The sequence below is a fragment of the Cinclus cinclus genome, chromosome 7 (genome assembly GCF_963662255.1).
Source record: "Cinclus cinclus chromosome 7, bCinCin1.1, whole genome shotgun sequence".
Taxonomy (NCBI): Eukaryota; Metazoa; Chordata; class Aves; order Passeriformes; family Cinclidae; genus Cinclus; species Cinclus cinclus.
The window spans coordinates 12,131,719-12,159,497 of record NC_085052.1 but is presented as its reverse complement, the minus strand read 5'-3'; the positions used below and the strand labels follow the sequence as shown (position 1 = coordinate 12,159,497).

At 43.3% G+C, this 27,779-nt stretch overlaps 1 protein-coding gene across 1 annotated transcript in view; it reads left to right on the top strand.

Moving 5' to 3' along the window:
* The window catches only part of NEURL1 (neuralized E3 ubiquitin protein ligase 1), a 143,397-nt gene that overhangs the window by 42,462 nt on the left and 73,156 nt on the right, over positions 1 to 27,779 (top strand). The window lies entirely within an intron of this gene.

Genomic DNA, 27,779 nt, shown 5'->3' with positions numbered 1-27,779 from the left:
CTTCTGTGGTGACACGCAGCACCCTCACTTAGTCCTTGTAACTCAAGATTCAATTTATGTAGAGCTGGCACACTGCAAGCATTTCTAGGCTGGAAGGTGTTCAGCATCCTAGTGTCAGTCAACTACTGACTCTCTTCCACAGATTATATGAATAATGTGTAAAATGTAAGATGTGTCACATTGCGAAACAGTTTTCAGATAGAGGCTGTGATTTTCTTGCTCTTTTGTGAGTTTAAAGAAACTTAGAAATTTCAAAAGAGCTTCTTGCTTAAGTTTCCTAACAGTCTGCTGAAAGTCTGGTACAGCCATGGAAGCCCAGCTCCATGGATCAGCCGTGTAAGCAGGAACAAGCTGCCCAGGACTTTTCTCTCTTAATTATCTTTCCTCAATGAAACTTCTGTTTGCAAAAAGAGACTACAAGAAGGAAAGGAGTCTGGGGCCTGAGCTTTCAGAAACATGTTGAAACAAACACTTGACCTGAAATTTGGCCACTCTGGGACCTATTCCTGGCTCAGCTCCTGCCTTTGAGGAGCTCCAGTTTTTGTGGTCTTAGGTGCATTTCATGAATAGGTAAAAAGATTATAAGGAAAAAAAAAAGCAGTATTTTCATTAAATTAACTTTGCCAAGCTGTAAGGATGGAACTGTTGCAGCATTATATACTTTTTTTGGCTTCAGTAGAGCTACTCTGCATTTCCACTGATACAGAGAAGATCTGAATCTGTCCTCTTGGCTGCTCCACTTCAGCAATCGATTCTAAATCAGCCTCACTATCCAAACATATAGAATTAAAGATTTGTTACTAATTATATAGCTGTAATTCCTGACTATTTTTCTTCCTAGTTTAGTCAAAATCCTTTTGACATTTAGCAGATTGACGTTCTCTTTGCATCTCCACAACAATCTGTCCCATTTGTTTAAGAAGACAACATTTTTGGAAGAAACTGCAGCATCTCTGCTGGAAACTCAAGTACCTGGCAAGAAACTCTTGAGTTACTTGTTGAGCTGGCCAAGTTCTGCTGCTATGCTTAGTGATGGGCAGTTGTGTGATCTCATCTGTCTTTGGCTGTCTGGGGTTCACCTTTTGTTTTCTTCTGGAAGGCTCAGGAAAAAGCAGTGTAGATTTCAGAGCACTGCAAGAGCTCTGTTGCCCTGGATGGTTCAGTCTCTGCAGTGCTGACTGCTCTCTGTGGTGAGAGGTGATTGATGCCAGCATGACAGACACATGGTCATGTATCCAGTGTGTTTGCACATTTCCTCATTTCCATGGGATAATGACTGCTTTCCAGTCAGACATTGTCATCAACACTCAGTGAATATCTCACCCACCTCAGGGAAGATATAAAGTGCTAGATGATGGTTCCTGTTTCCATAGGTCTGGGGGAGGCTGGGACAGTGGGAAATGTTTCCATATTAGAGTTGTCACTTTATATTTTAAGGGTCTACCTAGTTAAGAACTAAACCTGTCCTAGGCTAAGGACACAGGATCTGTTTCCTCTCAAACCAAATAACTACTGAAAGGCAGTTATCACTCTGAAAATAAACATGGTTGAACAATTTAACCCATGGTTGGAGGCACCCAGCTCTACCTGGGGACTGTATTATTTCAGCCACCTGGGTTGCAATCCCTACTGCTGTCCGACAGTGCTCCAAGAGGCCCCTAGCACTCTTCTTTCTTATACCTGAGTAGCTTTACTCGGCAAAAAAATTAAAATTTCTTTCCACCAGTTAGTGGTGATGTGATCTGTCAAAGAGCCTTGAATATGAAAATACCTTGAAGTGTGTAAAATTTTTTTAAAGAGATTTTTTTCATTTGTTTTCTGTTGTGGGCTGACACTCTTCCAGGTGTTTACACCCAGTAGATTTCACATTTCACAGTGATCCTGCTGACCCCCACTGGTACCCCTGCAGATCAAGACGGGGATGAGTACATGATGTGTGCTGTGAGCAAGGCTTAGCTTTTTTTGGTTGTTTGTTCTTTATTGCTGTAGTTTGGGTGACTGCTGGCATTGTCCCATCTCATTGGGCAGATCAGTTATCTTGTAGGGTCAGCTGTGCTCATTGCAGGCAAAAGTGGATTGCAAATCTATTTTTTACATAATCAACTGCTGAGCAACCGTCACACTGACAGGTACTGAATTCCAGGTTAGCCACACTGAATATGCAAGTAATTTTGCTACAGTTTTTTTGGGGGGGTCTTTTGTGAAACATACTGAGGACTTGTTCAAGCAGTTGGTAACACCCAAGGGTTGCTCAGAGTTCAGCCTTTTAGCAGATACTTACCTTATCTGTACTTGTCCCTATTGGAAGATCACTGTTTATTCTCATTTTGAGCTCCATGATTTGGATAGCTTTTCCATATTGCTCATTATAAATTATACTTAGTGTGTTTCCATTTGGCCTGGATTCTTCTCTCTTTAAAAGCTTATTCCAGGATTTGTTCACTATCTCTGTTTCATATTCAATTGTCCCTTTTATAACCTTGGTGAGAATTTACAAGTAATTTCAAGCCTTGTGTCCAGTTTCAGTTTGCATCCCCGTGCACAGACTGCTGTAGATACAGCAGTTAAAGCAGTGATGTTGAAAAGTGGCGATAGACTTAGTTGCAAAGGCAACTTACTGACAAGCTGGCCACTGCCTAAATTTTAGAATGACATGGAGAAAACATGAAAGCTGTGTGATATCACAGTAGCAATCAGTAGCTTTCAACAAAATATTTACTGATGGATCCACACTTGTCAAAACCTTGGGGTACAAAAAGGCTGAAATAGATAAAGAAGTCCTTTCCCTCTTGCCTGGGGCTTTTTGACTTCATCTAAAGGATAAGTTCTTGTTTGATCTTGGTGAAGAGTGCATGTGACTTGCCTAGGTGTTGCTCACTCTGCCTGTTGCTTTGCTGTCTAAGAGGACATTTATTAAGTAGTACTCTGGCAGAAACTTACACTCTTTTATATAGTACTTGTCATTTGAAGATCTCCAAATCTGTCCAAAGTGGAGGAAATTTATAAACTTTACCTTGTAAATTTAGAAACTAGGAACAGACAGACAGGGTCAGAAAATCATTGCCAGCACTGGAAATAGAACCCAGTTTTTTGAGTTGTAGTGTCTGATCTTGCTAAAAACTAGACACCAGGTGGGGAAAGGAAAATTATTCTTAATTTCCTTCTGAACTGATCTGTTGCAGTTCAGTTGCTAGGCTGCCATGGTCTCATATTTACCCATGCAAAATAACAATCAAAAGCTGTTTGCAGAGTGTAACCCAAACCATTGCTTTGTATACAGGGGCAGTAAAGCATTGCACAACTTAGGAGTGCCTGTGCACGCTCTGGGGAGGGCTGGGTCATGTGGGCCAGTGTTGTGCTGTAATGCAGCTCCAGCTACGGAGCTGGATCCAAAATAATGGAGACTGTTTGCCCGTAACGATGTACGGAGCCTGGCAAAATGATGCCTTCATCTTGCTTTGATCCAAGATGTTGCTGAAATATACATAGTATAATAATGTATTTTAGATGCAAAGGCGGTGAACTTGTAAGAAGCAAATGGAAAATCCTCACGCACTGCAGCATGCAGTGAACCTGCTATGCTGTCTTGCTTCCACAAGTCATTCACACATACTGTTTCACTCACTGTTAGGAAGTAAGGAAGCCCTTTCAAACCTAATTTGCAACTGAGTAGAAGAAAAAAAATAGTTATTTGTGCAGAATAGCTTCAGAGACTGCATTCTGTATGCATCTGGCTTGGAGAACATTACTGCTGCTTTGAAAAACATCAGATACTGTCTTACTGTGTGAGGTAGTATCTCACTGGGAAAGACACTCTCCTAAATTCCAGCAGTCCACTGTTAGAGAAAATGAAATTAATTTTTCATTCTTGTCTCTGGTGTAGTCATTTCCTTTCTGTGAATCACAATTCACATCGCTAGAGAAGGCTGGGACAGAATGTACATTTCATTTGTACCTATGTTCTTAAATTGGTCCCCATCACTGCATTCAAACATCTGCTCCCTGGGGAAGACCATTTGCTTCAGTATTTTGATTTGGAAATTGTACTGACATAAATAGACAGCAGCATCAGATTCAGCATCTTGAATGCACTTTCCAGTCTTTGCATATCTTCAGGCTATCTGCTAGGAAAAAAAATTGAAAGTATTTCCAGTGAATCCACTTAGATGCTAAGTCATTTAAATTCTCAGCCTTTTTAGCCATTGTTGTAACCAGGCATTTGAATAATGGCACAGAGAAGTGTTCCCTGCGACCCCAGCATGTGGTCTGGTGGGCTTGAGGACAGCAACTTAAAAGGATCCCTTTGTTAAAATGGGCAAGCCATCTCTGAAATGGAGAGTACCTAGATCTGATTGGAGATGGTGGGTTCTGTTCTTATGGAATAAAACAGCAAAATGCTCTTGTGTCACACTGAAATAACAGGCAACTTTAAAAATCCCCAGGGAAGGAATGTGTCCAGCCACTCTAAGAGCAGCCAGGAGTCTAAGAGAGCACACATCTCTTGCCTTTTCTCTGTGATAGCTCTGGGAATGTTTTGCTAATTCTGAAATGGGAGCTAATTGGATGCTGTAGACCATTTTTGCAAACTGCTGCTGAGATGACATGACAAAAATTCCCAAATTGTTGTTACTCTAAACCAAAGCGAAGATGTGTGCTGTGCTTTTCCAAAAGATGTCCCAGCAGACTTGTGTTAAAGACAGCTTGTAAAAGGTGGCCATGCTAATGTGTTGTCTTCTTGTTATATGGCATATAACCTAAAAATCTTTCTTTGAGATTCTCTTGGTTTGGTTTGGGGTTTTTTTTTAAGTTTGGTGTATTTTTTTCCTGATGGATGTACAGGTATCTTGAAGGCTTTGAAGTATGATATAGCATAAGAAAAGTTGCATTCTGCTTGACTAGTTATTCTCTTGTATATTTATATCTAATTTTTCTACTGCTGCTCTGCTTGTGTCAGGGTAGATGTAAGAAATAATGAATAAATTTAGGATGATGCTAAACAGAAGCTATACCTCTGGTGCTACAGCTACATAATTTGACTTAGTTACTTCCAATCATGGAAGCATGTATATATTTGTAAGGTACTGAGTACCTTGGCCTCTTAAACTGTAAAACACTTAGCATCTCTGGGATTTTACAAAGCACATGGCTATTTTCCTTTCTCATACATGTTCTTCTCAGCTGTATGAAAGTGTGAGAAATGATTTAGAGAGGGGATGAGCTCAGAGGATGGCGTAGGTCTGTTATAGCTGTAGAAAAAGGGCAGGTGTTCTCTGTTGGTGCTGTATCTCTCTGTTCTAACTCCTCATGACTCATTTGCCACATAAAGCTCCTGGACTGAGCAGAGGCTCTGGGGCTCCCTGCGATTACTTATTTATCGAGCCACGGCAGAGCTAAGCCTATGAGTACAGAGCAGACTGTGGTGCTGAGAAGAGCAGCTCACACCCACCCTGCATAAAACAGTAACTCCGAGTGGCATTTAGTTTCCTTGTCTCCTGTTTTATAGGACTTAGCAAACAGTGCTCTGCTCCACATGTGGCAAAAGGGAGCTGACCCAGAGAGAAAAGCGGCCATAAAGGAGCAGCAAAGGCTGTGGGCAGGTGTGCTGCCCCACTACCACCCATCCTCGTATTTGGGGGAGAAAGCCCTTCTCTCCTTGTCTTTTCCTTGGCTCCCCTTTGGATAGAGCAGTGGTAAAGATGAACTTGGGCATCCCTGAGTTGTCCCCTGTCCCAAACCACAGATGGATGACCAAAAACCAGTTTGGTGACCAGAAAGAAGATAGGCGTATGGAGAGACTGCTCCACGTGGAAAGAGAGTGAGGAATGACTGGTGAGATCCTGGTCTCCACCCACAGCCTTGGTCTGTCTCTGTCAGCAGTCAGAGCATGTTCTCTCCAGTATGAGATGTTTTGTTCTTCAGCCTCAAAACAATGAAGTGCCTTAGTCATGTTTTGCCAGCAGCTGATGGCATAAACACAGTGAAATGAGTGAGCTGCATGGTAAGAGGGTGCTGTGGACATGTTATCCTCTGGGTTGGGCATGGAGCAAACCCTATTAAAGCTGTGGGTTTTTTTCCAGATTTCATTGCTGCTGACAGTCAGTCATCCTCCAGAGTCCCTCTGGATACTGCAGATAGCATGTGTCAACTAGAGTGGCTGAGCAGTTGACCTCTAGGAAAGGAGATTTTGCTTTTGATCACTTTTCACATCACAAGCAAGAAAAATCACACTTGAAATGGCCACTTTGCTAGGAACATGAGCAGGGAAGCCTGTGGTGGCTGCACAGAAGGTTATCCCTTGAAGGTGGCCTGGGAACAGTGGGAATGGTCACTGTGGGCTGCACTGGCACCATGGACTGGGTGCTCTGTGTGCAGTGAACAGTTTGAGTGGTCCCATTCTCAGTTCCTTAACTGACTTTGGTAAACCCATGATTTTTATGTGTGTTAGTTAGCTAAAATTTCTCTGCTCCTGGTTGAACAATAATTGCTTCTGACCTGTTAATAATGAGTTTTCATTCACTGCTCATTTCCCTGGCACATGACAGAGCCCTTCATGATAATGCCTCTTCTTACTGGTTGGGTGATTTTAGCTGTTTGGTTTGGGAGGGGAAATATACTTTCTCCAAATATTTCTGTTAGCACAGTTTTGTTTGTATGTGCATTAATCAGTGATGAATGCAACTTATTTTTACATATGGTGGGTTAATGTTTGCTGTTAGTGTTTCAGACCACTGTGAATGTCTACGGCCTGGCTGAAGGAGAGCTGTGATATTGTGGCCATGTTGTAAGGCTTGGGCAATGAGGAGAGGCATTCGTGCTATTTGATTTTCTCATCTTTTAACTTTAAAGTAGGTTCAAAACAGTTTTTTTGGTTTTTTTTAAACTTAATTTTATAAATCCTATTTGAATAGGAAGAAATAGTGAAAGAACTTGCTCCAGCAGGGAAGCTTCCTGTAGATAAACAATAACCAGAAAAGATGCTGAACTTAAACGAAGTGGCATTTGCAATGATTGCTGTTTCTCTGGGGCTAATGAGGAACTTGCCAAGTGTCACAGCTGGTCTGTTAAAAAGTTCTTTGTTGCTTGGCTTTCATCCCCTGTGGGAAGAGGATAGGGGAGAGGGCAGCTCTAGAGCAGTGTGTCCCAGTTCTGTGCATCTGACACTGGTTGGCCCTCACTGGGGATCTGACTCTCAGCTGGTCAGGGGTGGCAGTCTGAGGCCCTCAAAGGATTTGGGATCTGACCCACCTGTGACACCCCTGGCCCTTGCTGGCATGTTTAGATGTCAGCATTCATCCAGCATTGCTCTTCCTCCTCTCCGCACCTTGCCTGGTGTTGGAGCTCTCTGTCTCCATGGTGCTTCTTCATGTTACTCTTTGCTTATTTAAAAAGGGAGAAGAAAGCCAGGTGGTGTCAGGCTCCATTGTGTGTGCTGCTAATTCACCCTCTTACAGTCCTACTCTGTAATTTTCCCTGTGACTAAAGGGGAATCATTCCACCTATTATTCAAATTTTTTTTTTCTTTTTTAACAAATTTTTTAAAGTGAACTCCCATATTTTCTTCTTTGGAAGACAGAAAAATGCTCATTTTATTCTTTTGATTTAAAAGCATGAGCACCTGACTTGTTAGGTTAAAAAACAGATGGTAGAAGCTTGAGGAGTAGTGTGCACACACAAAATATCTGCTGTGCAGATAGTATTTAGAAAATTATGGTATCAGGGCCCATTGCATCCCACAGGCTGTAAATGTGGAAATGTCCCTAAAAAACACAGCTCCCAAAATAGCATGTAACACCAACTTTGACTGCCCTGAAATGCTAGGCCTGGATCTAGTTGTGTTGGCTTGATAATGGACTGCTGCTTAGCTGAAGGTTAGTTGTTTAGGGTTTGGTTCCTTACCCCATTTGTCTGCTGTCCCCCAGTGCAGGTCTGCTGCCTGCATGACTAATCCATTGAGTATGCCTGATGTGATAGTCCAAGGCCTGTTTCTCTGTTCTGCCTTGTTATCTTCATTATATGTTCTGTGCTCAGAGAGATATTAATTTCTGAATATCATGCTTTCCATAGTGACTGCTCAGCAGCCATCTCATCATGGTCTAAAAGATACAAGGCCAGATGCTTTCATTTATACTGGATAAGCCTCTGAGGCTTATACGATCAGCTCCCAAACAATAATTTACAGAAATATTCTGCCTTTTGCATTCCAAGAACTTAAGTTTAAAGGCTACTTCAACAATAAATTACTTAAAAAAAATTATCCAAATTATCTTCTAAGTTGTATTTTAATCTATTTTAATCTATTTTCTATTTTTCTCACATATTCTTCTGTTTGGTATCTTTATAGATTTAACACGAGTGTCCAACTGGAAAATCTCTTTTTAAATATGAGTCAACATAACCAGCTTTTACAAGCATCAAAACTCTCCAGATTATGACACTTTTGTACTGTGGAAATGAAAATTGGAAATCATATGCTGCCTATGGTATATTATTTATCTCATAGGCAATTAACTACAGCAATTTGTATGAATCTGAAAAAGCAAATGTCAGATGTTGTTTCCATTTCTGCTTTTGTTTTGCTTCACTGGCAAAATTCTTTCTGATTTCAGTAGTGGCAGATTAAGCCTCACATATGTTTAATTTTCATGAGCCAGCAAAAATGTCTTTCCTCTTCATTGTGCCCATTTCTTTTAAATGTTTCCGTGTGTCTTTACACAACTGTCCCACTCAAATTTCAACATCTTCCAAGTCTCCTTCCTTGGCTCGAGTTGTCTAAATCCCAACAAGTACTGGCTCAGACTATGGTTTTACCCAGCTAAGGGTCCATCCCTGCTGGGGGAGACAGACACTGCTTCTGTTTGCTGAAGGTGAAATAAGGCGTTAAATAAAGATGGTTTTCTGTATTGCCCGAATTTTGAGCCTGTTAGGTGTTTCACAGACTTGCAAATCAGCAGATGGATAAATGGTGTCAGCAATACAGTGTAGGCTGTGAGGAAAAAGTAGTTACTGAGCTTTAGGTTAGCATGAACAATATCCAGAAGGAGTGATGAGCAGGCAAACTCTGGTGTTTGAGCATCCAGGACAGGTGGCTCGCTGCCCTCCCCGAGAGCAGCTAGTTCAAAGGAGAGTTGCTCAGGGGCACTGTGGTATGAGTCTTGTACATATTCTCTTAAATAAACCTCTGCCTTGACAGCAGTACTAGGGTTTGTCTTGAAGCAAAAAACTAATGTCTGGGAAGATCACAGACTGCTAAGACATGGATCTTCAATACACCTGAACCTGTTAAAAGGACCGTCATCTGAAATACCTCATGTGCATATGGTGTCCAGACCTGTGCTGCTAACATGGAGCATGCAGAGGTTTTTATCTTGCCGTGCCCACGTCTAATGCTCCGACCTTAATCTAGATGGACAGAAAAAGACTTCTATTTCTTAACTACTCTACATTAATGAAAAACATTCTCTTCTGTCCTCTCACTGAAGCTGAAGGGCAAATAGTCTCTGAAGTGGGGGTGAGATTACAATCAGACCTTGAACGAGGTCTTGGAAATGTCAATGGACTGAGTCTGCTGTGTGTGAGTTGGAAGAGTGGCAGAGTGCAGTTTGATGAAGATCTGGTTCAAGCTGGGGAGCACTGAGAATTAGTTGTCTGTGTTTACTTTTTGGAGGTAAAAGCTGGGTAACAGGCAAGTAGGGATTCCCTTGGGATGTGCAAGTGTCTCCTGTGGACAAGGACACGCTGCTGCCACTGAAGTGGTGTTGGTACTGGCCCCTCAAGTTATCCCCTTGAGAGGAGATGTGTGAAAACGTCCAGTTTTGAAAATCTGGCAAAGAGTGTGGTGGCTAATCTACTTCTAGAGGCAAAGGTTAGAATTTACTTTCAATAGAGCAGTGTAGGTGGATCCTGGGTGAATGCTTGGTTAAAGAATTCCAGCATTTTGATGACTGTCTGCAATTGTGCTGATAAAGCTGTTGAAGATGGATATTTTGTCTGTGTGGATACATAAGGCTAAAGTGACAGGAGTCATCATAAGCTGGCACGAAACTGCAAAAGTGAAAATGCTTTTGTGCAACTAAAACATCTCCAGGACATAAGAACAGCTGAGTTAAGATGACCTGATAGGGAGAGAGAGACACGTTGTTTGGATTGGTGTTGTAAATGATGTAACTGCTGATTTTTACTAGCTTGGGGTATGGCTCACAGGTCACCTTGAACAAGCAAATAGCTGCTCAGAATAGCTTAGAGTTTTTGAGTCATCCTGTGGAGCATACACTTTGGTCCTAATAAGCAGTATTTATTCCCCATTGAAACTCAACTTCTTTGATTCTAATCGCAAACATTAGTTTTAGCCCCTCATGCTGAACAGAGTTCAGGGGTATTTTATCTTCTCAAGAGACCAGTTGTGCTGGGGTCAGATCCTGCCTATTATTAGCAAAGTGTGCATTTAATAAAATATCTTGTTTATATCTAAGTTAAGCATTTTTTTTTCCTTAGGTGTGATTTAATGTTTCTCTTTTAAAGATGTTTTTCTCTGTTCCTCCAAAACCAAATAATAGTTTAGGAGACCACAAGAAGGAGGGGTGGGAAGAAGGAGACATCTAAGTAAAACATATGTTGAATGGGAAAAAAATCAGTCATCCTGGGTTCTGAGTCTGTGATTACTTCCACATGCCTGGACCGTATCACTGTGCTGTGTGCCATTAATGTCATTAGATACTTTATGCCAGAGTGGATTTTTTGGATGTGCTGGTGAGATTGCAGGACCGGGACCTCGATGGGTAAATGTTCCCAGCGCCATGTGGGCACTGAGGGGGTGCTGCACCTTTCCAAACCCCCTTCTTGTGCTGTGTGTGTGGGCACATGCCCAGCCAGCCCAGCAGCCCTTGAAGTGCCAAAAACTGCCTGGCTGGTTAAGGAGCCTCCAGGCAGGCAGCAAAACTTGTCCTCAGCTCTTTTTAAGAAAAGCTGCCACGAAAACTGGCTAATCCAACCCCATCTTGTAAAAACTGATTTTTTAACTGGTGCTTGGTGCTGGAAGAAGGTTGAAAAGAAGCTCGATGTTCCTATTCAAAGGTGCCTGTGTATTAAGAAGAAATACCAGCCTTTCCTCCTTATTTTTGTGAAGGCTGATTTGTGAAAATGCACAAATGGGATCCATCACCATTCCCTTTGGTTCATGGTGAAAGGAAAAGAGATTTGATTGCTCCTTCCAGATAAAAATACACAGGAGTCTTCTAGGCCAGAAAACAACTTCCCCCCCCCCCCCTTTCTTTCCTTTTTTTTGTTGTTATTTGAGCTTGCCAGATTGGTCTGCTCTCTGCTCTCCAAGTGTGTGGGCGGCACAGAAGAGGTTGCTGAGACAAAGAACTGGGGGAGGGTGGGAGGAAGGAGAAGTGAAAAAGACCTTTGGATTGGAGGCATGGTGTATGGGAGGAAGAGGCACAATGGCAGGAGCAGTGTTTTGGTTTGTGGAAGTTTGCGGCAGATCAGAAGAAGCTGTGGTAGGTCAGAGACACTCAGTCTAGATGCTGCAGTGGTGAATATATTAGCATGGTTTAGATCTTAGGGATATGGACATTCTTCTGTGTTTGGTAATATGAGTCTCACGTCCTGCTCTGATCCCTTCTCCTGGAAATGGAGATGTGGGATGGAGAAGTGACTGGAGGGAAACATTACCATTGCTACTTAGTACAATATTTGCACTTTATGTTCATCTGCTGTGTGCTTTGATAAAGTAACTATAAAACAAGTGGCATTTGTTGAAAGTAAAGCTATGATTTTTTGTACTGATTAAATCCTATTTTCCTGAGCTGAAGAACCAAAACTCTTTTCTCATTGCAATAGTAGTTGCCCCCAATCTACTGCATCTGGCTTGTGACCTTTCATGATACTTCTGTGAGACTAAGTTCGAGTCAACACGTCTTTTAGATTGAATAATAGAAGAAAGGAGTCAAAGGACGTAACAAGGGAGGAAGGCTAAATTTCGTGTAAAATGTGAAATGCCACAAAGAGTCTAGGATGGGGAGGTACAAAACATCAGTATCTGGTGAGGGACAGCAGAAGACGAGAGAGCAGTGAGTTAAAGATGAACACAGGGAGTGGGAAGGGGCAACATCTGAAACAGGCATGACATGGTTAGTTTGGTATTTGCACCAGCAAGATTCCTCTCACCAGGGCTGGAAATTCACCCTTGCCATGCATTTTGTCCTTGAAGTATTTGACTTCCAGCTCCTTTGGTTCCCTGGGACTAATGTAAAAGAGCGTGTGAAAGCAGCTCTGTACGGGGGAGGTCTGTAAATAAATCGCTTTTCCTCTGAGATGGCCCTGTAGCAGGAGACAGGGAAGTTATTGGTGTGGAAAGGGATGCATGAGGAGCCATTCCTGGATGAGGATCTCTGACTGTCCTCTCTGATCCCAGGAGCCTTCCAAAGCCCAGGCTAAAGCTTTCTGTGGGCACACACAGTGGGGGACATTCTCGCAGACATGTGGTGTGAGCCTGCCTGCCCATCTTGCCAGCCCAAAAGGTTTCTTTTGGATCCTGCTGCCCTTCACTGTCCTCTCTGGAGGACTTTCAGCGGGGTAATAAAAAGGTGTTTCTCTGCTGGGCTAATATTTACACCACAAACATACAGTGCCTTTGCTTGGTTACAAACATCCCTGCATGTAAGTGAAAGGCTTTTCTCAGAAAGGGCAGTACAGGAAACAGGTTACTTACTCTTATCATTGTACCTGCTAAGTAAAATCTTTAGAAACTGCAATTCTTTGGCAAGGGAACAGTATTAAGATTACAAACTCAGGCTCTCAAAAGCTATCACGTGCTGAAGTGGAAGTTGTCTATCTGACCTTGGTGCTGGTGCTTTCTGATTACCTTATTTACCACTTTGGTTTCACAGAGTCCTGCCTCTGCCCTTTCCAGAGGTCATTGAATGAAGATTTTTAGAGTGAATTAACCTGTTGCTTGAAAAGGTCCTCATTTAAATTTTTGAAAAAACTCGAAATGTGCTTCTTTAGCTCAGGCAGAGAGGCATCACCTTTTCCTACAGGAATATTGTGAAAATGAATGTAATGTTTGCTCTGCAGTCACATGTTAAAGCAAAAATGCCATAAAAATGCTGTTGATTCTGGCTGGTAATTTAGTTTTTCAGTGCAGAATTTGGATGTTGCCTGTGATAAAGTATAAACGAGCTGCTTATATAATACAAAAGTTATATCTATTATACCAGTATTCCCTGTAACTTTGTGTGGAAAGACATTATACTTGTGTTGCTAAAGTCTGCTATAGTGTTTTATCACGTGATACCATTCAAAGTTTCCAAATATTTAATAGCCACAGAACTGGGCTTGAAATAACACATTTCCTAGTCCTGCCATGTTGTCATTGTGCTGTACGTCCAGTTGAAGTAAAAATAAAGATATTCTCACGAGATTAAAGAAAATATTTGTTTGAAGGTAGAAACTTCAATTTTCTCTCTAGCTCTAGAAACCTAAGTCAACTTCATTCAGGTGAGTGTTATAAATCAGCACTTTTCTGTTTTTTAAAATTACAGTTCATCTTCTGGTGAAATGTTTTTATATTCATTTTCCATTTTATTTGGAAAAGCCTAAGATTCTTTTGAATCTTGTTGTGCTTGAAGAGGTAATGTGAAATGTCAGTGAGAGGCAAAGCTATTAATTTAGCAGGGAAATAAAAGTCAGAGCTGGAGGCATTTGAAGGCCTAGTTGGTGTCATGCACAACATGATACTTGCCCTCAGGAATGGGCTTCTGGAAGACTCCAGGGGACCTTGCCCCAGACAGACACAGTTTTTCTGTATAATTTTGAAAGCTCCTGGTTAGCTCAGTGCAATGTTTTATTGCCAGGAACATCTTACATTGAATTCAGTGATTTTAGTCCTTGCTTCCTCTTAGTTTCCCACAGGGTTTTCTTCATATATTATCCCAAAAGTATTCAAGGATGAGGGAGCGCTCTTGGCTTTTGGTGCATTAATTTCTTTCCTGACACCTTCACACACTGAGTCACTCTCTTTAAAGATAAACCCCCCCATCCAGTGGGGGGTTTGTGAGCATGTACGTGCTGATCGAAAAATGTGCAATTTGGCCTGAGGTCAGTTCAGTTCCTTTCCGTAGAAATCATTCTTCTTGCTCAGCTTTCTGGCCCTCTCCAGCACTGCTGTTTCTCTCTTCCACTCCTGCCGACAGTCAAGCAGGGAGGTTTGATAAAACGCTGAGTGCTGGCAATATTTGGGTTAAGACTTGGATGTCCTGTGACAGGTTGGGCTTTGCATAAACAGGGGAGACAGCCCTTGAGCAGTGGCACCTCCTTCACTGAATCAGTCCACAACCTGGACCTCCATTACAACACCTCCCTGATGTCTTTATTGCCCTGCCAGAGACAGCCTTTACCACTGTGCTGCCCTGGCTCCTGTCACTAAAGCAATAACAGCTGATGTCTCATTTAAGCTAAATGCAAATGGGGGTGGTTAGTCAGCCTAAAGATTTTTTCTGTGTTCTTAAATTCCCCTTCCTGCTGTGCCTGCAGAGAATTGTATTGGGATAATTGAGCCAGCTGGGTTAGTAGTTGCAGTGCTGCACTTTGTAGGTATGAGTTGTAATTTTGATTTTAAGAATTTAAGCCAGAATTTTGAATTTCCTTTGACTTACACTATGAGATTTGGCTTTCGTCCAGAGCTGCAGCTTTATAATAATGCTTAATAATGACATAACTCATTATATTCCCAAATGGCTGCATAAAGATCAACTTATCAGCATATTGCTTGCTGCAGTAGTATCTGTGACTTGGCATTGCAGATAAAGGATTGAAGGTGGAGACACACCTTTTGTCTAAGTCACCTCTGTTAATAATAAATAAATAAAATAATTTGAATAATAATTTTATAAATTAATTAAAATAATTTAAAATAATGATTAATAAATAATTAACAATAAAATAATAAAATAATTTAAAAAGACTGCATAGAAGGCAAGGTTTCCTAGATGTTTCTTGTGTGTGCTGGTGAGACATTTTTTCTTTGATGGTTTCCTGCTGAGAACATAATTTTTACTCTAAAGTTACAACAGCAGAGGTTCCTGAAGGAAATCTGTTTTCTGTGCAGGTGAAGTTTCCCTCTAGTAGCAGTCAGAGACTCATGCTGAAAAAAGACCTAAGAATGTGTTCCCATAAATTATCCCATCTTCCTAGATGAACTCCAGTAACTGAGAGCTATTGCATTGAGTGAAAAAGAGGAATTTCTAGTCAATCTGTTTGTTACCATAAAGTCAAGTGTAAGTGGTAATAGAGAAACTGATTGCAACTTTTAAACCTAAAAGTCATTAAGAGAAGATTCCATGTATCTGGCAAATATTAGAGTGATTTCCAGAGTTCCCACCTTTTACCCATGCTGATGTTCGAGGAAACTTCAGACTGTTTCTTGTCTGGATGTCTCTACCTGCAGCACAGTTAAAGGAGATGAAACCCCATCAAGAGAGGTTTTATTTCTTGTTTTGTCTCGCTAACGAACTGTAAACTCCAGTTCTCCATAGAGTCAAATCCAGTTCCAGAGGACTTCTAGCTGCATGAGGCTTGCATGAACTGGATATTTATTTTCTTGACCTGGCCTATGCATAAGTATGATCTTTTCCTTGATCTCCCTGAGTTGGAGTTTTCATCCTTTTCTTCTTCTATCTTTATATCTTTTTCTGTGTCTCCTCCTGTGCAAGACAGCAGAGCTGGTTCTCCCTGCTGTTGTTCCCTGCAGGTGTCTCTTCTGCTTTCCCTCAGTCAGGATTGAATGGGCTGTTTGGCTGTGTTGGGATCTCTCTTCCCAGACCATGATGGTTCTTTGGCATCCTCCTTGCTGACCTGCCAGCCTTCTTGCCAGCACACCAGGAAAACAGGTCATAACCCTTCCTGGCCACCCTGCCTGGTACCCAGGGCAAGGGATTTTGTCCTGGGAGGGCTGGGAGAGGTGCCCCATTGTCTGCTCAAGGCTGCTTGGAAAGATCCAAGGTTTTAGCTAATACACGGCTTGATGACCGGGGATCTATTTTCAGAAGTGCTCTGCAGCCTCAGCATCCTACTCTTGTGGTTAATAAGTATATTTAGCAAGATCAGACACTGCTTCAAAATACTCCTGAAGCAGATTCCTCCTGGCTTGGACAGCAATACTGCTGTTTGGCTGGAGTTTGCTGGATGCAGTTCACGAATGGAAATGGATTTAGGGGCTGGGTTTTTGTTTGGTCCAACCTAGTACCTTTGCCAGTGTTTTAGAAGGGAGTGCAAATGGTGATGTTATTGATTTTTATACTTGGCACCAAAATGGGAGGCCTTGTCCTTACTGACAAGGGCAAAGAAACACCCCAAGGGGACCTAGAGTGTATTGACAGAGAGACCTGTAAAACAGGAACAGGGTAATAGGTAGGTTTTCCCTTTGTATAGAGGAGAACCTGAAACATGAAAGACTGAGGAGTAATTTGGAATAGATAAAGGTCTGAAATGGGCTTGGAGGTGACCAGAACAAATCAGCAGTAAGTTTCATGTGATCTGTGAAGGAAAGATTTGCCATATGGCAAATAATCCTCAGGGAATTATCACAGAACAGGGCAGACTGGCCATTCTACTGCTGTGGAAGGCTCTGAGGGTGTGTGTCCCCCAGGAGCTGCTCCACAGCAGTGAGGGAAGCTCAGGGGTGGGAGGGGATGCTGGACTCTTTTAGAAAAAAAATCCCAATTTTAAAATCAATTGAAATTGCTTATAATTTTCTGCCAAACAGGATGACTCATTCTGGCAGTCTGCCCTCTCCACCCTCCCCTTCAGACAAACAAATAAAGCCAATAAATTGCAAAAAATAAAATAATCAGAAAAGATAGCAATTCACAGTTTTCCTTTTGGTATATTCAAAACAAAGGTTTGTTTTTTTTTTTTTTTAAGGACATCATTTCAGAGCTGGATTGAATGACCGTAACTTGAAAAAATGAGGTAAAAATAATTCCAAAAATGAAATGCTTAATTTTGAGTTAAAGAAACATTTTGTTCAGTGAGACGCACAAAGCATTCATTTTTTGGCCAACATGAATTTATATTTTTTCTCTAGCAATCTCTTGGTTGAGGCAGTGAACCAAGAAGTCAATTATTCGGAGAGCTGTAGCAAGATTAAGGTAAGGATGGAATGCAGAGCTGAAATGAGAAACTGAGGGAGAAAATTTGGGATTGAATGTCCAAGTCAATCTTCATTTCTCCAAGTGAAACATGGTATTTGATGTTGTAAATTTCTGGACCCTTTGCCATGAGCTTGAGCGGGTGAGGTGCCCCCCAGAAGATGAAACCAGCAGTATCCTTGTGGCATCTGCGGGTCCCCAGAAGCCAGGGAGCAGAACAGGGTGCTGTGATGGGTTGGTGTGACCTGAGAGATGTCCTGCACCCATTGGGGTGTGGGGGCCACACCACGGTGCTCCTGGGGACGAGTCCTCACCCCACCCGCCGCTGCTGTAAATGCAGCATCATCTGGGGGGGGGAAAGATTCTTCTGCCAAGAAGCTGCCATGAGCACTGCGGAGTGTGACTTTGGGCAGGATGAGCAGAGTGCTGCCTGCACGCTGCTCAGCTGAGGAAGAGCTGCTGCTCGGCTCGGGGGTCCGGGTGCACATCTCGGCTGGGCAGGTGGGAGCAGTGGGTGAGCCGGTGGTGGTGACTGGATGGAGGGCTCGGGAGAGTCTCCTCTTGCAGTTTGAAAATGCTGGACACAGCTTTCCTCAAGCACGCAGCACTAGTGCAAACACCCTGACTATACTTTTTGGCTTGGGCTTTTTTTGCACTGCCTTTTTTTTTTTTTCCTTCCTTTTCTTTTTGATGGTTTTTTTTTTTTTTTAATTTTTTTCCCTCCAGAAGTGCTGAGACCTCAGCACACAGACGTCCTAAGCAAATAATCTTTACAACACAGGCAAGAGAAAATCTTATTTCCCTTTTTTTCCGGTGGCAGAATCGAGGCAGTGGGATGGCAGGATTTGCCCAACACTATGGTAAGAGCTGGGAGGCAGGGCTGCACTCGCGGCTGCACAAGTTTGACTCCCGCTCCTTTGCAGAGAGAAGAGCGACCGCGGCACAGCATAAAGATGCATGAGCTAGTTTTAAACGAGCCAGCTGGGATCTGCTGGGGCTGGCTGTGGCAGCTCGGTGCCTGCTGTGTTAATTTACCCATAGAGCAGTGGACGGGAGAGATGCAGGGAGAAGAGTGAGTGGGCAGGGGCGTGCGGTGCTGGAGATGGAGGGGAGGGAACGAGCAAGCTCCTGCACGAACTGCGGGATGCAGAGAGCAACCGAGGGACCGTCCCTGGCTGCGGTCCCCTGCGCACCTCCTTGCACCACTCTCGGCATCCCCCTGCTTTTTCTGACGCTGGCCATTATCCATCAGCAGAGGTAATGAGCTGGAGCGCAGGAAGCATTGTATCTGGGCAGAGCATGCGAGCCCCGCACAAAAGAGTTTACGGGGGGGGTATTGTTTGTATTACTTAAGTCTGTCGAACCATTCTGCGTTTCGAGCTATTAAATAATTAATAATTAACCTTCAAACGCCGCTTGAAGACTGGTGTGATGATGTCTGGCAATAAATTTTGTTTAACTTTTCCCCCATTCTAATTTATTCCAGGGTTTTGCAGTGGGAAGCGAAAGTTTCACACCACCAGAGTCGTTTGGTTTTATAAATGAGTTCTTAATTTTTCTTTTCTTTTTTTTTTTTTTCCCTTCTTCCCCCCCCCCCCCCCCCCCCCGCCGTGGGGTCAGCGGTGCCTCCCGCTTTGTTCTCTAGCGTTGCCGGGCTCCGTGTACCGCCGGGTTGGAGCGCGGCCGGCAGCCCCGAGCGCCGCGCGTGGACCGCGCGGTGTGCGCGGGGAGGGGGACACGCTGCATCGGTGAAACGCCGGCAGCTATTTCAGGAAGCCGCGAAGTCTCCTCCTTCTTATGTAAATAAAGATGACAGCTTGGAGCGCCGGTGTGGGCGGAGGCTGCCGGCGCGGGGCAGCCGGGTCCCGCGTGGGCCGGCGACTGCGGAGCGGAGCCGGAGCCGGAGCCGGGCGGGGGCTGCGCCGACATGGGGGGGCAGGTGACAAGAAACCTGCTCTACGGTAAGGACCGACCGCCCCGCCACCGCGGGAAAGGTGCGGCGGGGGATGCGGGGGATGCCCGACTCGTCCTCCCAGAGCATCCCGCTCCAGGAGCGGGGCTGGCCAGGGAGGAAGCCCGGGCTGGGATGGGACTCGTCTGGCTGCACCACGGAGATACCTGCCCGGGCAGCGCTGACCGGCATTGCCGTGAGGTGTCAGGGTCGAAGGAGAGGTAGCTGTGTCCGTGTGTATCCGTGTGCGCTGTCTGACAGCCGCGCCGCGAAACGCCAGCCCCCATGGGCAAGGTTACTGCCGGGCAGCCGAGCGGGCTCTCGGAGCGCTCACCTTATTTCTCCTTTCCACCAGCAGTTTCTTCTTAGCTGAATTGGTAAGGTTTGGAATGGAATTGCTGGTGTGAAGCTGAGGCTGTTGAGTGAAGCGCTCTCCCTGGGTTTGTTGGGCGATGTGCAGCGGGGCGAGGGAGGAGCTGGAGAGGGACTGGAATACCCTGCATAGGCCAGCGTTAACCCAGAATGTGAATCTATGGACAACGTGCAATATGAGCCGTGTCCCTGCCTGCACAAATCTCGTGCAATAAATACTTCTGTGAGAATACTGCAGTCCTTAGTATTAAACTTGTGTTATTCTCTGAAATGTTCTGTGTGGTTTACTAAGTGTGCTGCATGCTCAGTGAGGTGTGAATGGGTTTTTCAGAGACCCTTCCTTGTCACAATGGTAAACATGGTTATGAAAGACACAGGTAAAGTGCCACATGAGTTTGGAGTATTTCATAGCCTTTCTTTGAATAGAGGTACATGAGGTATATACATTTGCACTGTGAATATTCATATCACAGCCCTGGTTCTTCTTATATTTCCTACCAAGTCCAAACCCTATAGTTTAAGGAGCAAATGGACATAGTTAGGAAGTAGATGACTCCAAAGATATTTAGCAAGATTGATAGAGATTTTTGTTCATTGTTTGTGTTCTGAAGTTTCTGTGGCCTGACCTCATTTCTTATTTAACCTCATGATATGCATGCATTATGCAGAATAATTGTACCGGTGGGTCACAAAAAAAAAAAAAAAAAAAAAGCACAGGCTGTTGTCTTGTGATTGCAGTTGCCTTTTTCTTGTGATTATAAATGCCCTTTCCCCTTTGAAACATTATTTCAATGAATTTTAAAAAATGTCAGTGAAAGACTAAAAAATATATGTTTCCTCTGTGTGCCAGGGTCTTGGCATTCCTGTTGGGGCCTTCTCCTGCCTGCAGCTGGCAGTGCACTGCACAGTAATCTTGCAACTTTTGCCTTTCAGCAATTCTATTCCAGCAAGCATGCTTCTCTAATTTTTATCTGTTGGGAGATGAAGACTAATGAGGTGATGTGGGTAATTAACTCAAATTTTCCTCTTCAAACAGAGGGGCTGCAGGCTGTGTTGTATACAGAGGTGGTGTGTTGCTCTGTTCAGCTCAGTGATACTTGGAAAAAAAAATAGGGATTACATTAAAAAATATCATGCTACAAAGGCACATTAACAAAAATAGACTACATCTGCACTTGTGGTTTGTCTGTGGCTACTGTTCCTCCAGTTCCATCTTTCTGTTGAATATTTGTGTTTCAGATGTGTCTCAAAATAGCTGAGGAAAGAGAACAGAATCTGTATCCATTTCTCATAGGTTTAATTGAAAGTGAATGTAACGATACTGAAAGGAGTTGTATTGATGGCCTTGGGATTGACAATCTTTGTTTTAGATAGCACAGGTAATCAACCAATGTCCTCCAGACATTTCTGGTGACCTCTCCATGTTGCAAGAATGAGCTGGAATTTTTGCAGCACCTAACTGTTCACTGAAAATTAGCTCAGGTGGGGTGGTGCTGAACATGCTCTGCCCTGATGTAAGAACAGAGGTTGGGTCTTGGCTGACAGCCTCCTGAACGTGAGCCAGCAGTGTACCCAGACTAATGGCATCCTGGCCTTTATCTGCAATAGTGTGGCCAGTAGGACTGGGACAGGGATTGTCCCCCTGTGCTGGGCACTGGCAAAGCTGCACCTGAAGTGCTGTGTCCAGTTCTGGGCCCTCAGTCCAGGAAGGACATTGAGGTAATCAAGTGAATCTAGAGAAGAGCCACAGAGCTGTTGAAGAGTCTGAAGTGGAAATAATTTGAGGAGCAACTGAGGGAGCTGGGGTTGTTTAGCCTGGGAAAAAAGAGGCTCAGGGGAGACCTTATCACTCTCTACAACTGCCTGAAAGGAGGTTGTAGTGAGGTGGGGGCCAGCCTTTACTCCTAAGTAGCAAGATGAGAGGAAATGATTCCAAGTTGTGCCAGGAGAGGTTTTGATTGGATATTAGAAAGAAAATCTTTGAAAGGGCAGTTAGGCATTGGAACAGGCTGCCCAGAGAAGTGGTGGAATCGTTGTCCCTGGAAGTGTTCAGAAAGCATGTAGGTGTGGTGCTTAGGGATATGGTTTAGTGGTGGACTTGGCAGGGTTGGTTAGGAGTTGGTCTTAGTTATATTAGAGGTCTTTTCCAGTCTTAATGATTCTGTGGTTCCAGGTTTCCAGTAGTCAACTGCAACCCCACACAGACCATCATGAGGAACACCTGGCATCATTTTACTCCCTTTCACTTGCAAATCTGCTTTCAAACAGCAAAGATACACAGCAATCCTACTGGATAGAGGAGACTCAACATCCTTTGGCTCAAGAAAAGCCATGAGTGGGTGACATGTCATGCGCAGGGTTGCATGGCCATGGTGGTGACCCTGGATGTCCCTGTACCTGCAGTGATGCTTGGGTCTACTGAGGGCAAGGCAGTGCTGCTGATCCTATTTGAGCCATACCATGAGGTACACGCAGGCATCTCCCTGGGTGAAAATGCTGCTTTCTCATTGATACATGGCTGCAGAGCCATGCTCATCTGCCCTAACGGTGGAGTTGGTGCATGCTGAATGGGCCCTGAGTCACCTGAAGGAAAGTTTCCCACCTGATGGGAGTGGGAGGAAAAATAAGCTTTTAGGTGGTGTCACTAAAGCACCAGCTACCTGAGCTTCCTAGGAGAGGTCCACTTCTGACTTTATTTCCCACTACCAAACAGACCCCAATGGCTTTGTACCATGAAAAGCATGGCTTGTACCTTTGTTTTTGAAGGGAGTCATCTGATGGCTTGAGATGTTGGGTCACAGGACTATACTCTGTGCAGTTCTGAAACCCACTGAGGCAATCTCCATCTGTGTCCCTTTGCCTGGCACTGTGACTGTCTCTGTTCCTCTTTCCCATTCCCTCTCACTTTCCCACCACCCTCCATAGATGTCCTTGTGGTGTTTTCCAGAGCTGTCTATGCAGCAAGAGGAGAAGTTGAAATCGGAGGTTCAAAGGTAACACCACCTTGATGAACAGCATGTTTACTTGCTATTTAAAATGTAATATCTATATATGCAGTGCTTAACACTATTTTAAACAGGAACTGTTGATAGGGTTCCTTGTGATTCACAGAAAGCTGGTTTCTACAAGAATGACTGTATACTACAGTATTCCTATAACAGAGTCACGGTTTATTAAATTATTATATTAAACTACTTGCTAGCTAATCATGCTTGAAAGAAATGTGAATAGATGCGTATGTCATGTTACCTGTATTGTTCTTATGAGTTTGATGCAACTTTCATCTGCTGCAGTAGTTTTTCGTGCCTCTGTATGGCCATGAGTGAGGTGCTATTTGTAGAGGATCCTATTCTTGATTTTAGGGGCCAAATCTAGGAGATTCAGTTGAAGGAAAAAAAAATAAATCCCCAAACACCTGGGTACTTTTAATGTGTCTTTCACTAGAACCAAACTAACACAACGTGATGATTTAGCCAAGGAAGCTGCTGCACTGTGTGGGAGAGGGATTCAGTGTATGTAGGTGTGCAGAGGTTAGTGATGACACATACACATCTCTTCAGAGGGCTTTTGAGTAGCTAGAGTGTACACAAGGTTAGTCCACGTGTGTGTTAGTCCACATGCAGGGGATAAGTGAGTCTGCCTACCTGCAAATTTGTTCAATAACTCTCCCTACTACCACTTGTAATTACTGATAAAACTTTTGTTGCAGGGTTTGTTTCACTTTTGCTTTAGTTACATCACCAGCATTCATCAGAGTTTTGCTGTGGAATCATTTTTACAAGGAGGAGGGGAGAAGTTATCCTGTGCCACGTTTTTCAAACTGTAATTGTATGTCATCAATATAATTGCAAAGAAGTCCCAGGTGAGAGTATGTCTGGTTCTTAGCCCTGGAGGTGGTGCTGACTGACAGGTGGTGTGATTTTCAGTTGGAATAGCAGAGTTTTTAAGCTGCTTGTGGAAGGTGCTCTGTAAGTTGTGAATCCAATATAAGTAATAGCTTGTGTGTCTTTGTGTGGTTTGTACAGAGGATCACAGAAGTGTTATGCATGACCAGATTTATACCACCCATATGTAGGTCTGGTGAGCAATGCAGCCTCATTTGTGTGCTGCAAAATGGAAGAAGGAAGCAGGAATTAGGTTATAGAAGGACTTTGTCCACACTACGTGGCAGTGGGCTTTTGGGTGACTATCTGTATTCACTTCCTATTTCATCAGGATCTCATTTTCCATGGACTTTCCTTTCCTTCCTGGCTGGTGACTTATTACTGTACGAAAGAGTGTGAAGCCCTGACATGATCCTTCCTCCACATATTGTTCTCCTGGAAAACAATTTCTGAGTCTTGTTCACACATGTTGGTGGGAGATCCAAAACATTTGGGTGCTGTGTGGAAGCCTCAGCCCCCATGACAGCTGCTGAGCAGCAGCTGAAGGGCTTTGGGGAAGAGCAGAGGGTGGAGGCCATTTCCCTAGTGAAAAATGGCTGTGGTGTGCAACTTCTTTCACTATTACTTTGCACTATAGAGCTCTATTTTTCTTCTCTGAGAATTCCTTGTAGAGTGGTAAATGGTGTATCTATATGCACGTGCTGAAATCAGCCCCATGCTTCATTTCTCACTGTCTATTCATTGCCTGTATTGCAATAACCATTCTAATTACCACATTTTACCCTTGCAGTTAATATCACTAAACAGTGTTGTTCTCTAATACACATATATATTCTAATTTAATAATTTCTATCTACTTACACCTAATTCAAACTGTGAATATCCTAGAAGAAATAAGAAACAGCAACACCGAAAACCCACGAAAAGCAAACAAAAAAAACCCAGCAAAAAACAAACAAAAAAACCCAAAAAACCCACCTATAACACCAATTGCTATAGTGAGATTTCAGTGTTGATTTATATTCAAATAATCTCTGAGTTATTGCCTAGATTTTGGGATAACTTGTCATTTGATGGAGTGACTGGTGATAATGTCAGACCCACTAAGGGATGAACATGTCCTGTATCCTTCAGACAGTTGCTTCTTGGGAACTAATACAAGACTGAGGAGAAAAGGTTGTTTCTAAACTCCCTCTGCTTTCAGCACAATTGCCATAGAGCCCTGAAAGCAAAAGACTCTGTCTGTATGAGGAATTAATCCTGTTCAGGGTTGGATTAACTGGTGCAGAAGGCCTTGGGCAGGGTGCCAAAACAGTGTTGGCATTTGCTGAAAGTATAACTTCCAGAGACTATTTCAGTGTGTGCCTGTGACCTGTGAGTCACCTGCCAGTGTCCCAAGGTGACCAATAATAGAGCATTACCAGCTGCTGACAACACTTCTGACAGGAAGTGTAGGAACTCTGTATGTGGAGATTTTATGGGTAACCATGTTCGCACTTAAAAACTGCTTTCCTTTTTATGAAAGGCAAATGAGTCTTTCATTAGCCATGGCAGTTTTTGAGTATAGGGATCTGGCTCCAGTGGTGAAAGCAAAGACCGTTCCTGTTCTCATTTTATCCTTTGCTTTCATCCCATTTTCTCATTAACTTTTCTGTCAGCTTTGATGCTCTGTTCTGGTGGGACCTTGGGACTGAATGTTGTTTGTCAGATTTTGTTGTCTTATTTGTCTCCTCTTGGACTGCTCCTTTCCCTCCTCTATGTGAATTTATTCTTAGCTCTGATCCTTCTTCCTTACCTCTTCCTTACTTCTCCTATTTTCTTAAGAATTATGGGTGATACATTAATATATCATTTGATTAGTTTAGAGGCAGCAGGTGTCTCTTCAGGAAGGTTTGTAGGATCTATTGACATGTTCTAAGGAATCATTTGCATACTTAATCAAAAGCAAGTGCTCCCACAGCCTGAAAATTCATGTTGTTAATAGTATAAAAGAAATTTGCTAAACAAATATGATTATCATTGCAGACATTAGCAGGAATTAAGAATTATATACATATAATCTCAAAACTGATATGGCTGCTTTAGTTTCAGTAAAGAATTTTGCATTAATGATATCTACACGTGCAGAGGGTTGCATCAAGAACAGTCTAAAAAATTGACCCTGAAGGAAAGGGAGTTTCCTGTAAAGTGAAAGCAAACCAAAGGGTGGAATTAATGTTTGCTCTCAGGAGTTGTCAGTAGCCAGTGATGACACAGCAGAGTGCTGAGCTGTGTGAGTATGACTGTGAGCCACAAGCCTTGCAGTGCATGTGCCCATGGTCGCATATGTTTCAGCCCTGTGGGTCCCTGGGCTTTCCTCTGGGGTTGATCCCTAGGATCGTTGTTGTCCTTTCGTTTTTCTAATTGTCTATTCCCCTGTGAATCAATGTTTGACTTTGAAAATGTATTTCTCTGAGTCCAGAATGAGTCAGAGCCACCTTCTCTGTACTCTTGTCGAGTTATTCTCACCAGTATTTCTGTTCCTTGGCTCTGTCTTTGATTGTCTCTTGAAGGGACACTGTAAATCCTTGGCATTAAAAATAACATTAAAGATGTCTGCAGTTGACAGTTCTGGTTTATCTGAGATTTACCGTGGGCCTGATAGTTGAAAGAAGGTGGGCTCAGAGTGAAACATAATTGAGTGGATGCCTGAACATACTTTCCTTATTAGACATACTGATGACACTTTCATTTTAAAGAATAAGGGAAGTAGTAAAATGGTCATATAATAAACGCTGTATACACTGATGAACATGATACAGTGTACTCCTGATTGCCTCTCCCCTAACAGCCAGCATCAGCAAAAACCTGAAGTTCTTGCCCTCTCCATCAAGTTAAAATAACTTTTTCATGAGAAACCTTTGTGTGAAACCAAGGCCCCTTGCTATAAAATCAGCTTGTTTTTGTGGTTCAATTTGCATCCTTTTCTACCTATACCAGTAAACACATCCTAATACAGAGAGGGAGCATGGAGGGGTCAACTAACACATGTACCCATGGTCTGACTTTGCCCCATCACATTGTACCTCCCAGGGTGGTTCTGCACAGAGGCTGTGTCATGCAGGTCCATGCCAGGTAACCTTCCCAGACATGCTGGGTCTGCTCCCAGGGCTCAGCAACTTGCTCACAGGAGACTTTGATGAGGTCTGGAAAACAGAAAAAGACCCAACGCTTGTCCCAAGGAGGATGGATGTGACTTCTCTGTAAATTTTGCCTGAATAGTAGAGGCTGATCCTGTCTTTGACTACTCTAACAAGAAAGTTCCCACAAGTGACTTGCAGATGGCTCAGTGTGACTCTGAAAATGCTGGTTTAGTCTCATTTCTGGTAAAGTCTTTGGGTTACCTTTCCTGGCTGACGCTGCCAGATTTTCTCTGTGATAAGCCCTGCTGTGCAGCCACGTGGCGCCATGTGGATGCAACACTGAAAGTTTTTGGCCAATAGACTTGTCAGTAAAAGCAGGACCTGCTGTGAGATACTGGGGTGGGACTGAAATTGTGTTTTTCAAGAAACTCTGAGGTTTGTGGCCTGGCTTAAGCAGAGCCTGGGCAGTACTTGTTGAACCAGGAGGGAGTTTGAAGGAAATGTGTGCCTGTATTTGAGTTGTGCCTTGGCAGGTCTGGGAATTGGTTGTGGGTTTTTTGACTCGGACTCCTGCAGGAGCCTGTTTGTCAGTTCCTTGCAGTGCTCCCTAGCAAGTGAGCCCTTAGCTTACTTTATGAAGCTCAAGTGATCCTCAGACTACTGCAAGTCCCATACCTGTGTTATCAGCCAGAGGGAAGCAGCATGGCTTGAGGAAAGTGGATGGGTTTGATCCTAGGAGAGCTCTCCACCTGTAGAGAGGAGGTTTCTGCTTACAAAGCAGGGATGGAAAGGTGCTGTGCAGAGTCCCAGGGCAATGCGATCCCCTGTTTGCAAGAGTAGAGGGGGATTTGAGCCATAAATCACACTGTGGCACACAAAGAAGCCATTTTAATTTCAGTCTCTGCTGGAAGCACCACATGGAAAAGAAAATGTGATTGGTATGAAAAGAAATGTTTACGTTTCTAGGAGCAGAGACCTCCCAAATAATTAGTATCACTTGACAAACTGCTGTTTAAAATGCAAGTGGTTTAAGTGCTGCAGCTCAACAGGCATTTGTCAGAGCTCTGGCGTAAATGCGATCCCTTGCTCTGGGTTGGTTCCTGCTGTAAAGTAAAGAAGATTTCCGGTAAACATCTTTTGCTTAAAGAAAATTTCTCCATGGTTTCATCTTTTCCTTGGTTGGAAAACCTAAATGTTAGAAAGTGGATAAATGGCAGCTTGGTGGCAAGAGTGTTTGGGATACTGTTTTGGAATGAAATAAATCCTGGATTTTATTTTCTGCAGGCTTTTGGTCATAAGA